A 12,265-nucleotide genomic window follows, 5' to 3' on the forward strand; every position below is an offset into this window, starting at 1 on the left:
AAAGATGTTAAAAAAATAAATAAAAATAAAAAATACCATTGTCTGCCCTCAAAGATGCCCCATCTAGTGTAGAAAACAAAATAGTATATAAGGCATTCCAATGCTATGGGATATTGCTACATTCAATTATGCACAATCCTCTATAGAAACAAAGAAGAGGAAATGCCTTACTTCGTAGGGTGGGGGATGAGGAAGGAGTTCAGGAGGAGAGTACAATCGGAGACCATTTTACAGGGAAGGTGACCTTTGAGCTGAATCTTAAAGACTACTTAGATATCAATCAGCTAGTCCAGGGAAGAAAGAAAGCATGGAGATGTGAGGACGTATACCTGGAGTGTAGAAAGCAATTAAGTGTGACTGGATCATAGGATATGTATAATGACTTCGTAGAAAATCAGGCCTGAGGGAGAGACAGAAACCAGGTCTTCAAACCATGCCAAAGACAATGAGGAGCCATCAAAGATCTGTAAGCAAGAGAGTGAAATGATCAGATTTACCTTTTGCTAAAGCCATGATGGTTTCAACTGGGAGGAAGAAAGTTTGGAGGAAGGGAATTATAAAAGGAAGCTTTTGCAATGGTCCAAGTAAGAGATTATAAAGACATGGATTAGGAAAATGACCACAAAACTGGATAGAAATGATTACATTGGAAACAGCAAAAAGTAGAATTAGTAAATCTTGATAATTGGTTGGCTATGAAATGTGAGAGAGTGGGAGGATTCAGAGATAATGCCAAATGCCCCACGGGAGCCTTCAACCATCAGATTTGAACGGTGGCATTGCTTGGCTACAGCGGCATGGGTGCCCCGTCGTTAGCCCCGGCCTGGCAGCTCTACCTCAAGGACCACTGCGTCTCCACATTTAAGAACTGGCCCTTCTTGGAGGGCTGAGCCTGCACCCCGGAGCAGATGGCCATAGCCGGCTTCATCCACTGTCCCCTGAGAATGAGCCCGACTTGGCTCAGTGTTTCTTCTGCTTCAAGGAGTTAGAAGGCTGGGAGCCAGATGACAACCCTATTGAAGAACATAAAAAGCATTCATCTGGCTGTGCTTTCCTTTCTGTCAAGAAGCAGTTTGAAGAATTAACCCTCAGCGAGTTTTTGAAACTGGATAAAGAAAGAGCCAAGAACAAAATTGCAAAGGAAACCAACAATAAGCAGGAAGAATTTGAAGAAACTGCAAAGAAAGTCTGCTGTGCCATTGAGCAGCTGGCTGCCTCGGGGCTTACCCCACTGTCACTGCCCCTCAGCGGCACAGACTCATCGTTTCCAAGGCACAGCCCTCAGCGTTACCAGCTTTTCTCTGGGGCCTCTTAACTGTGCCTTAGGAAAGGAGAACATCAACATTTTGAAATTAGAATATTTACCTGTATTTTTGTTTTTCTTCTTGAAGGCGGTGCCAGGGGCTATTTCTGTTGTACAGCTGGTGCTCAGTACGGTGACGGATTCTCTCTTTTCTCTTTGGTAGTTTTTGCTTTATTGATTCCTGGACTTAGAAAGGAGAACATCAACATTTTGAAATTAGAATATTTAAACTGTATTTTTGGTATTTTTCTTGAAGGTGGTGCCAGGGGCTACTTTTGTTGTACAGCCAGTGCTAAGTACAGTGACCGAGTCTTTTTTTAAAAAAAAAGAGAGAGAGAGAGAGAGAGAAAGAATGTCAAAGTTTCTGGCTTGCACTAGGTGAGTGAGATTGGGCACGCTGAAAGAGGTTCAGGTTTGTAGAAGACTGTGAGCTTGACTAGGGATAGGATGAGTTTAAATTATCTCCAGAATATATGGTGGAAACATAGAAAGAGCTGGAGATATACGCTCAGAGCTCAGTAAAGGGACCCGAGTTAGATAAATTTAGGACTAGAATAAGAAAGGAAAAAGATTCAAGCATTTTAAGTGACAAGACCTGAATTATGGGAAAGAGGACAGTAAAATAAATGTATCAGGGAAACGATGCAAATTTAGTACACAGTATTTAGAGAACATGAACAGACTATGTTTGTAGAAATTCTTGTTCTGTAAGGTATCAAAGAGTAAATATGTACACTATGAGTCCTTATTTTAAAAGAATCTTTAACAAAAAAATGAAATAAAAGATTCCAACGTGTTTTGCAATGTTGAATACAAAGTGCTAAGTATTTTTCTAATAAACTGCTCTTAAATCCACCTATCCCTGCTCCTGAAACAGTTATTTTCACCATCTGCCAGCAGCAGTCCCTCCCCTTATAAATCTTTCTTCGTTTATTTTTCTCATGCTCAAAAATTGCAGAACAAGTGAGAGAGGGCGGAGCATAGCTGCTATGAGCTATTAGAATGAGTGACAGAGCCCAAAAATGGAAACATAAATTTTGACAAACTCCCTCAGCAACTATGTACTCCTATGGGTGTCAGGGACATATCCAACATGCTTCAGCTAGGACACTGTTTTCTTTTCAGAAATTGACCATGTTCGGATACAAATATGAAAGCGTTGGAAATGCATTAAAAAAGTAGCAAAGACGTGGCATATTTCAGGATTTGCCTGAAAGAGAAATAGACTGGAGTAGTGGTCTCCAACCTTTTTGGCACCAGGGACCGGTTTTGTGGAAGAAAATTTTTCCACGCACCAGTGAGGGGGATGGTTTGGGGATGATTCAAGCACATTACATTTATTGTGCACTTTATTTCTATTATTATTACATTGTAATATATAATGAAATAATTATACAACTCACCATAATGCAGAATCAGTGGGAGCCCTGAGCTTGTTTTCACTTGCCAGTCACTGACAGGGTTTTTGTTGTTGTTGTTGTTTATAAATTTATTTTTGGCTGCATTGGGTGTTCGTTGCTGCACGTGGGCTTTCTCTAGTTGCAGTGAGCAGGGCTACTCTTTGTCGCCGTGCGCGGGCTTCTCATTGCGGTGGCTTCTCTTCGTGCGGAGCACAGGCTCTAGGTGCATGGGCTTCAGTAGTTGTGGCTCGCAGGCTCCAGAGCACAGGCTCAGTAGTTATGGCACACAGGCTTAGTTGTTCTGTAGCATGTGGTATCTTCCCGGACCAGCGCTCGAACCCATGTCCCCTGCATTGGCAGGCAGATTCTTAACCACTGCACCACTAGGGAAGCCCTACAGGGTTTTGATATGAGTCCGCAAGCAATTGATTTATTATGGTCTCTGTGCAGTCAAACCTCTCTGCTAATGATAACCTGTATTTGCAGCCACACCTCAGCACTACCATCACCCCCTCGGCTCCACCTCAGATCATCAGGCATTAGATTCTCATAAGGAGCATGCAACCTAGATCCCTCACATGCACAGTTCACAGTAGTGTTCACACTCCTATGAGAATCGAATGCTGCCACTGATCTGACAGGAAGCGGAGTTCAGGCAGTAATTTGAACAATGGGGAGTGACTGTAAATACAGATGAAGCCTCACTCCCTCACCTGCTGCTCACCTCCTGCTATGCAGCCCAGTTCCTAACAGGCCACTGACCGGTACCATTCCGTGGCCTGGGGGTTGGAGACCCCTGAACTAGAGAATTGACTTGCATGATTCCCCTTACACAGTAAGTCAAATTCAAGGTCACAGGCTTAGAGAGTTAAGGATTGCCTGTAGGGCAATTGTAGTTTTTCACATGCCATAGAAGATCCCATGATTTGAACACCTCTACTCCCTACAATTTCGCTTTATTTTCACCAAATCATGGCCCCACTAAATTAACACTGCTGTGACACTAAAATGGCTGATGTAAAATTTAAAAGATTTTAAACCTAAGAAAATCAACCACACATTTACCCAGATTTGAATTGTATTTTCTCTCTAATTCCCAAACTATAATTCTTTGTTCCTTTCCTTTCAGGATATTCATTTTGGTGTTGAATCCAGCAGCCTATACACTAAATTATAAATGCTACAATGAAGAGTCACCCTCAACAAAGATTGAAGATAAAATCATATGCATTCCACATTTTTTCTCTCCTGTTTAAGAAAATATCTCAAATACAAAAGCAAAACCTGATAAAAATATGACAGGGAGATATTTCCTATGTTATTTAAATTACTCAGAATTTTAATTAGAAAAGTTACAAGTCCCCAGTAGATAAATGGCTAACAACAACAACAATAAAAATGAGGAGGCAGTCTCATAAGAGAAAAAGTAACTAACAAATATACAGAAATATGTTCAATCTTGGAAGCAATCAGAAAAGTTTAACAAAGCTATAATGAGGTAATATTTTTACCAATTTAATTTAGATTTTCTTCCATAGTTTTCTGGCATGGTCTTGGTGAAATTAGTCAATTATTCCAGTCTTTTTGGAAATCAGTTTGGCAGGATTTTTCAAGAAAAATTTAAATGTTTGTATCATTTCACCCAGTAATTTAACTGCCAGGAATTTATGCTGAGGAAATAATTCAAGAAGTTACAAAAACTGTATGCAGTGAGATTTTCTTTACAACATTGTTTATAATAGAAAAAAAATTAGTAACAACCTAAATGACCCATGATAGACCAGCTAAATCGTGATGAACAACCTTAAAGGAATATTGTGCAACCACTAGAAATTATCAGTATGAGTAACATATAACTACATGACAAACCATTTATGATATATTACATAAAGAACACAGTGCATGAGTATCTTCATTATGTTTACAATTTTATAAAATTAAGTGTGTATGTAAAGAGCACATTAAAAATTGAAACATTATGTAGTGATATTGTAAGTGATATTTTTATTCCTATGATATCGTTTTCATAATATTGTTTCTGCACTGGTACATTTTTTTTAAAGTACTCTTCCACTTACTTACCCCTCCTTTCCACAGTTCAACAGGCACTTGGTTTCTGATCACCCCTGGGATTGTCACATGGACTCCAGACAACTTGCTGCAGTACAAAGGTCACCTCCGCAAAGTCTGGCTGCTTAGAAAGCCCAGGCCCAGCTTCCAACTTAGGCTTCTTTTATTTCCTTCCCCAGCTTTCCTGCCAATGGCTCAACCTCCCCTTGGTTTGCCTTTCAAGCAGCTATAGTCATTTGGGAAAACACACGTGAAATGGATTTACTCTCTAGGGTTGCAAATTTAATATATTTGATGTGATAAATATGACTCCTTTATTACAATTAAAGCGAGAGAGGGAAGGAGAGAATAACAAAAATGGAAATGAGATTCTGAAGTCTCCAGGGTGAAATATTTTTAAGTAAACCGCACTAGATCTTGAGACTTTCAAAGGTCGATTCCTCAGACAATTTATTTCAGAAGATTTGGCTTCTGAGATAATTGGTCTTCTTAATCCTTACTGGGAGACACTGCTATGACTCTCCTAAGATTGCCAACTTCACCCATCTGGATTCATAGCATGGACAGGTGTTTTCTGTCTGGACCAAATTACTTTAAGTGTTACATTTGTGGCCTAAATTGCTCAATGTCAGTTTAAATTCAACAGATCTTTGCCCTGTGACCTTTAGTAGGTCTTATTCCAACTCTGATAGAGATGGGAATAACACAGTAGAGAAGGCGCTTGCCCTATGCTGAATGATGTGTATTGAGATTTGCAAACAAACAAACAAAAAAAGACCCTATGCTATGAGCTAGAGAGGAAGAGAGAGGAGAGTGAGGGAAAGGGAGAGAGAGAGAGACCAATGAAGGACCTATTCTAATAAATTAGATCTAATAAATTAGATATTTTTGTACAAGTTGTTAACAACTTGTGCTGATTTGTATAACCCTCTTCTTTTGGCTTTCGTACACTTTTCATAAGCCAAGAGGCTCAAAACATAAAAGTGGTCTTGGTCTCTCTCAATATCCTGCTTCTGACTTGCTCCTGGTTGGTTTCCTTCCACCACAGATCACCTCTTGAAAGGCAACACAGAAGTTAATTTCAACCTGATTTGGTCTAGATACAAATGATGAAGATGGAAAAACACACATTCTGATTTTTCCCCAAGTCCTATGTCCCCTAAAGATAACCCTGGACCCAGAAGCCCCCAAGATATAGATACAAAACACCTGCCATCTGCTCTCAGTTATCTTGTGCTTTCTTAAAAGAACACAAGCCAAACAACAGGAGACCCACTGCTATCTTTCTTGAGTAAATGCTTCAGCTAGGCCTTTGTGCCTTTCATAACAATATAAAGTGTACTTTTTAATGATTTCTCTATTATGACTCAGACTAAATCTGGTGACATCCTTGTAAGAAACCATCTAGTGTTTCCAAGATCATCTTGTTTAATTCATGCAGCTGTCACTGTATACTCCCTTTATGCCCCTGAGAAGAAAAAGGTATTGGGAAAAGCAATTAGGGCCTTAGCTTTTTCTCTAAAGAATATCCTGAGAACTTAAGCAACCCACCTTTCATTTTCACTGTTTCATTGCACAGCTACAATTTTAACATGATTTCCTGTAGTGGACCTCCAGAAGAATTGTAGCAGACTCCAAGCATTTGGGACACTGGGTATTGCCCCATAGGCCAGACAAATCCGCAGGTAGACAAGGAGAAGAATGGTAAAAACCATAAAAGCATAGTCTGGTGGTTCTTGAGCTTCTTTTCAGAGATTGTAATGCTCTCTATGCCAACTATTCATTATTTATTGTTTATCAATCAACGTATGTGTTCATTTTACAAACACATTAAAGAGCTTTCAAACAAATGCAAAACACAGGAAAATGACACAAACAGATGATATAGCAAGAGGGGTATCTTCATCACAGAGTTCTGTGTTGGAAGGCTTTGCTAAAGTGATGGGATGCAAAGGAGTATTTGAGGATTTGTCCTATGAAAATTTCAGCGTTTTATATTTCAACTGCAATTGCAAGGAATCCCACCCAAAAATAAAAATCACATCCTCTATTGGCATGTACTGAAGAAGGTTTTAATTTTTTTTGCTCATATTTTTAACTGTTACAGGTCTGGCTAGGAAGTGAAAAGAAAGTATGTCGGCATCTAATGACAGATCAGGGAGTGAAGTATCTTGAGCAGGAGTATACCTAGATGGAAAAGAAAAGCAAAATGTTGGGAAAGATAAGCTGGTGAGATGGTGCAGTCCTTTACCTGTCCTCCCAAACAGATTGCTACTTGTACACATCTACTCTGATTCTAGTCCTGACTTTGACTTTTAAAATCACTTGACTGCCTTAAAGTTAGAAAGAGAAAAACAAATATCATATATTAATGCATATATGTGGAATCATAAAAAAATGGTATAGATGATCTTATTTGCAAAGCAGAAATAGAGACACAGACATAGAGAACAAATGTATGGATACCAAGGGGGAAGGGGGCGTGGGAGGAATTGGGAGATTGGGATTGACATATATACACTATTGATACTATGTATAAAATAGATACCTAATGAACCTACTGTATAGCACAGGGAACTCTACTCAGTGCTCTGTGGTGACCTAAATGGGAAGGAAATTCAAAAATGAGGGGATATATGAATACATGTAGTTGATTCACTTTGCTGTACAGCAGAAAATAACAAATCATTGTAAAGCAACTATACTCCAATAAAAATTTTTTTAAAATACATTATCATCCTCTCTTAACAGCAGCTTGCAAATAATGGGTTAGGTGGTGGACACTCCCTAGGGTAACCACCCCCACCTCCCTGTGTGTAATCCCTTGTGCAATCCCCTCCCTTTGAGTGGGCGGTAAAACCTGCAAACTGCTTCTAACCAATAAAATATGACAAAGGTGATGAGATGCCACGCCCTTCTGTGATCTGTTATATAATAGGGCAAAGGTGAAGGGATTTTTCAGATGTAATTAGGTGTCTAATTGACTTTTAATTAATCAAAGGGAGATTATCCTAGTTGGAACTGACCTAATAAGGTGAACCCTTTAAAAGAGAGTTTAGGTCTTCCCTTATATGGGAGGTTCCAAGCAGCAGAAATTCTCTCTCCATTACAGCCTTTGAAGAAGCAAGCGGCCATGAATTCCACAGCCTCAGGGTACTAGATTCCATCAACAACCTGAATGAGCTTAGAAGCCTAGTTAAGCTTCAAGATGAGAATGCAGTCTGGTCGACCTTGACTGCAGCCTTGTGAGACCCTGAACAAAGGATACAGCTAAGTTCTGCCCAGCCTCCTGACCCATCAACATGGTGAGATAATGAATGTGTGATGTTTTAATGGGCTAAGTTTGAAACTCTTTTATGCCGCAATAGAACAGTAATACAGGAGAACACATTTATTTTCCTCAGTTGTCTAAGGAAGTCCTAGGAGGAAATGTAGACCCAATGACAAATGTGATCAAGTGGAAAGAGTACTAAATGAGGCATGAAGGCCCGGTTCAAATCCTGGCTCAGCTTGATCTGGAGCAAGATACTCAACCCCTTTGAGTCTGTAAGGTCATCTGCCAAATGGAATTGATGTAACCTGCCTAGCTCTTCTCGCAAGGTTCTGAGGGAGGACTTTGAAAATTTCAAAATGCTGAGCTCATATTATATGGCACTTACCATGTTCCAAGTAGTATTCTAATTTTCCTGTGTGTATTAAATCACGTAATCCTCAAACAACCCTATAAAGTAGATACATTTTATGATCATTATCTCCATTTGATAGATGAAAGAAATGAGATACATGGAGATGAAAAATCTTGCCCAAGATCACACAACTGTTAGTAAGAACAAGCCTTGAAACCCAGGCAGTGCGGTTCCAGGTTCTTTCCTTAATTATTGCACTGTGTTGCCTCTTGTAGCTTTAATAAGTGCAGGAAATCCACTCCTTCTGAAGCAAGCTGAGCCTTGATAACAACATATTCTGAAAGAGATTCAAGATCCTCAGATGAGAGTTATCCTTATAAGCCTCTGCTTTGACGCACTCTTCCAGATTTGTTATCTTGGTTTTTCCAACACAATCACATATTTTTTTTTCAGAAGAAATTCACCAGGAAGCAACAATCCTCTTTCTCTTCCATAAAGTGTATTGGCACCATCCATAGTGCTCAGCCCCACTTCTTCATACACACCACCACCTCCTTCTACTGTTTCCCATTATTACTTAGCTGAGACCACATGAACATCTGCTTACAACAAACACACTTAATTTCTCTTCAAATACAGATTTGCATAAAAACCAAGCATAAAGGGAACAGAAGCATTTTTTACTGAATTACTTTTAGGTATACTGCATGATTTCCATTATGTCTACTGCCTGCCTTTGCAAATCTCTAGGCATGTAGGATCAATTCTTAATTTATCAGAAGAACACCAGAGCTAGAAAAAGCCTTGCTTAAAGAATCATATGGTACATTCCCATAATTTGGGAAGATTATCTTTTTACCTTTAAATCTTGCTGAAATTAAAAAAAAAAATCTTACCTCCTTTAAAGGAATATTATAGTTCTTAAGCTAGTATTTAAAAGTTCTTCTTGAAGCAAACTGAAATCTCCTCTGCATCAATTTAAGCAAGCAAGGTTCTATTCAAGCTTCAGAAACAGCTAAAAAGACTTTCTAAACCATTCCCTGATACCCCTAGATTAAATTAGCACCTTAACCCTTCAGCACTCTGGGTACACATACTTTTACTACGCTGCTTATATAATAATGCTGGTGTTTATTTATACATCTGCCACCACCCCAACAGAGAGTCCTTGAGGGCAGGGACAATGTTCTACTTATTTTTGTGTACCTCACACCTGGCAGAGTGACTAGCACATGTTAGAAAGTTGAAAGAAAAATTTGAATTACTGAATGACTAAATGAAGTAGATTTCATACTGTTCCATCTGTGAGCAAAGAACTGAGCAGCTTCCTATTCATAAAACCTTTCTTACAAAGACCAATATTAGCTCTCTCCTTGTGTCTCTTGCTCATTAAGCAAACTCAAATTCTTTCCTGTCCATAGGACATATTTTTCCAATCTGTAAGCCAAAGTTTCCTTGACTATCTCTGTATCTATTTCAGTGGAATGATCAAGATCAGAATCATAGTGCTATATACATCAATAACTGTTTAAATGTACTTCCCATTTATATAATCAAGATCATAATCATTGTGTTATACACACTGACAACTGTATTTAAATGTACTTCCCTTTATGCAATTAGTTTCCTTCCAAAAAGTTGGCTGTGAATTGAGTTATCACAAATCAATTTTTATATAAAATTCACCAGGGCAGCTTATTATTTGGAGAGTATCCAAATAATTTTAAAATTTAAAAAAGTTTTTTTAGTATGAGTAATCTTCCTCTAGTTATTTTTCCCAAAGAGGCAGTACAGTGTAGTGGGATTCACATACGATTTGAAATCAAAAGAACTGAGTTTAAAACCGGATCTTTCTGTATTCCCTCAGGCATTTCACTTACATTTTGGGGGTCTGTTTTCTCTTCTGTTAAATGGGGATTATACTAATAAATAACTTACAGGACCATTTTAGGACCAAATACACTAATGATGTATATGAAAAGGCTGTGTTCACTGTAAAACAAATATTTATGATAATTATAAGTAATAATAATAAATTTTATATGCAGTTTTCTTAAAGTTAGATTCTTCAATCTAATAGAAGAATCACTTTGTACATTTAACATATGTTGATTTTTTTTCACCACAGCACTGTACTGCTTGTTCATATTTAGTGTGAGATCAACTATAACTCTCAGAACTTTATCTGTGATGCTTGGGACTATCCAGTCTTTTTTAACTCTGTATTAATGAATTTGAGTTTTCATATCCCTGTGATAGGTCATCCTTTTATTTTTTCCCTAGTGAGATACTTTTTTCTCTAATTTATCAAGGTAATTTTTAGTATTTCTCTCTGGCATCTATCAAAACACTCAGTAACAGGCACCCTAGAAATATATAGATCAGCCAGCATTCTGCATATTCTTCCTCTATCCTGGAAGTAGATGGCTATGAAGGCTGTCTCTATAGTAGTGCCAGAGATACATGAATTGAGTGTACCTGAAACAGTATTTGGGTAGCTCTATTTTGGCAGATGGAAGAGGGAGGCATCTTTCTCTGCTAGTGAACATAGCACAACCTTCCCAGAAACACATAGAGGGGCCAAAGAAGCATCCAGGCATCTTTCAATAAGTGAGCCTTATTGGTAAATGAGCTTTTATCTGACTTTCATAAGCAGATGCTAAAAGGACCCACAATTGGAAAGCATACCAAGCCCTGGAATAATTCAAGAAAGAAGCTTAGCGAACTACTTAGAGGAAGGTAGTGATCTGAGCTACAACGATTTATATATTATATTAAATGGGCTGTGCATTGCAAGAAGGACAAAAATAATGGCTTTGGAGTTCATGGTCAGGGACTGCTAAATAATAGCCCAGGATTTTAGCAGTGGGATTAAAGTGAAATGGATGGGTAAGCTTAGTTTTAAATAAATAAATGAGTGTCCATATTTAGTAGGCACTGCATCTAGGACTAGAGAGGGAGGGGAAAAAGTTAACATTTAAGAAGAGTCCAAATAGCTTGAGGTAAAGCTAACAAATATTGGTGAGGAAGAGGGAAGGGAAAAGAAACATCAAGCCTTAGTCGATACATAATGGGTCCCATTTTGCCAGGATGTTGGTCTGCTTCCCCCTAGAAGAGTCTGCACAGAACTAACACTTGTTAAATGTGTGACTTAACATTGAAAGAAAAAGGCATTCCAGAAAACCGGAGCTCCTAGAGCCCAAAAAAGCACTCAGACTTAAAAATAACAAGTGTTCAATAAAAATCCCTACATATGAGGTGGAATATCAAAGATCCTAAGGTACAGAGATGTATTTGAGTATTGAGAACCCAAGTATAAAAAACAGAAAGTTAAAAACCATAAAACTGAGTCTAGGAATTGAATCAAAATTAATTGTTTCAAGACACTGTACTGGACAAAATGGTAGTGGTGGTAATAAATAGATGAATAGGGCACACCCTTTGTCTTCAAGTAGCCAAAAATCTATTTGGAACATTCATATAAAAATATCTAACTTTCAAAGGGAAAAAGAGTAGTGAAGATTCACTCTACTGTGTATTGAAACATACTCCCAAGCTATAATAATTTTTTAAATGTGGGTCTGATGTAAAAGCAAACAGACATGTCAATGAAAAGAAAAAGCAGCACATAAGTGTTTTGTTTTTGTTTTTATTTTTGTTTTTTTTGGATATATACCCAGGAGTGGAATTGTCATATGGTACTTCTATTTATTAGGTTTTTGAGAAACCTCCATACTGTTTTCCACAGTGGCTGCACCAATTTACTTTCCCACCAACAGTGTGTGAGGGGTCTCTTTTCTCCACATCCTTTCCAACAATTGTTATTTGTATTCTTTTTAATAACTATTCTGACAGGTGTGAGGTGA

General features: G+C 38.2%; 1 pseudogene; it reads left to right on the forward strand.

Moving 5' to 3' along the window:
- Nucleotides 1-797: 797 nt before the first annotated feature.
- On the forward strand, nt 798-1,315 carry LOC102976540 (baculoviral IAP repeat-containing protein 5-like; annotated as a pseudogene).
- The last annotated feature ends 10,950 nt before the right edge of the window (nt 1,316-12,265 follow it).

This window comes from Physeter macrocephalus, chromosome 21 (assembly GCF_002837175.3).
Source record: "Physeter macrocephalus isolate SW-GA chromosome 21, ASM283717v5, whole genome shotgun sequence".
NCBI lineage: Eukaryota > Metazoa > Chordata > Mammalia > Artiodactyla > Physeteridae > Physeter > Physeter macrocephalus.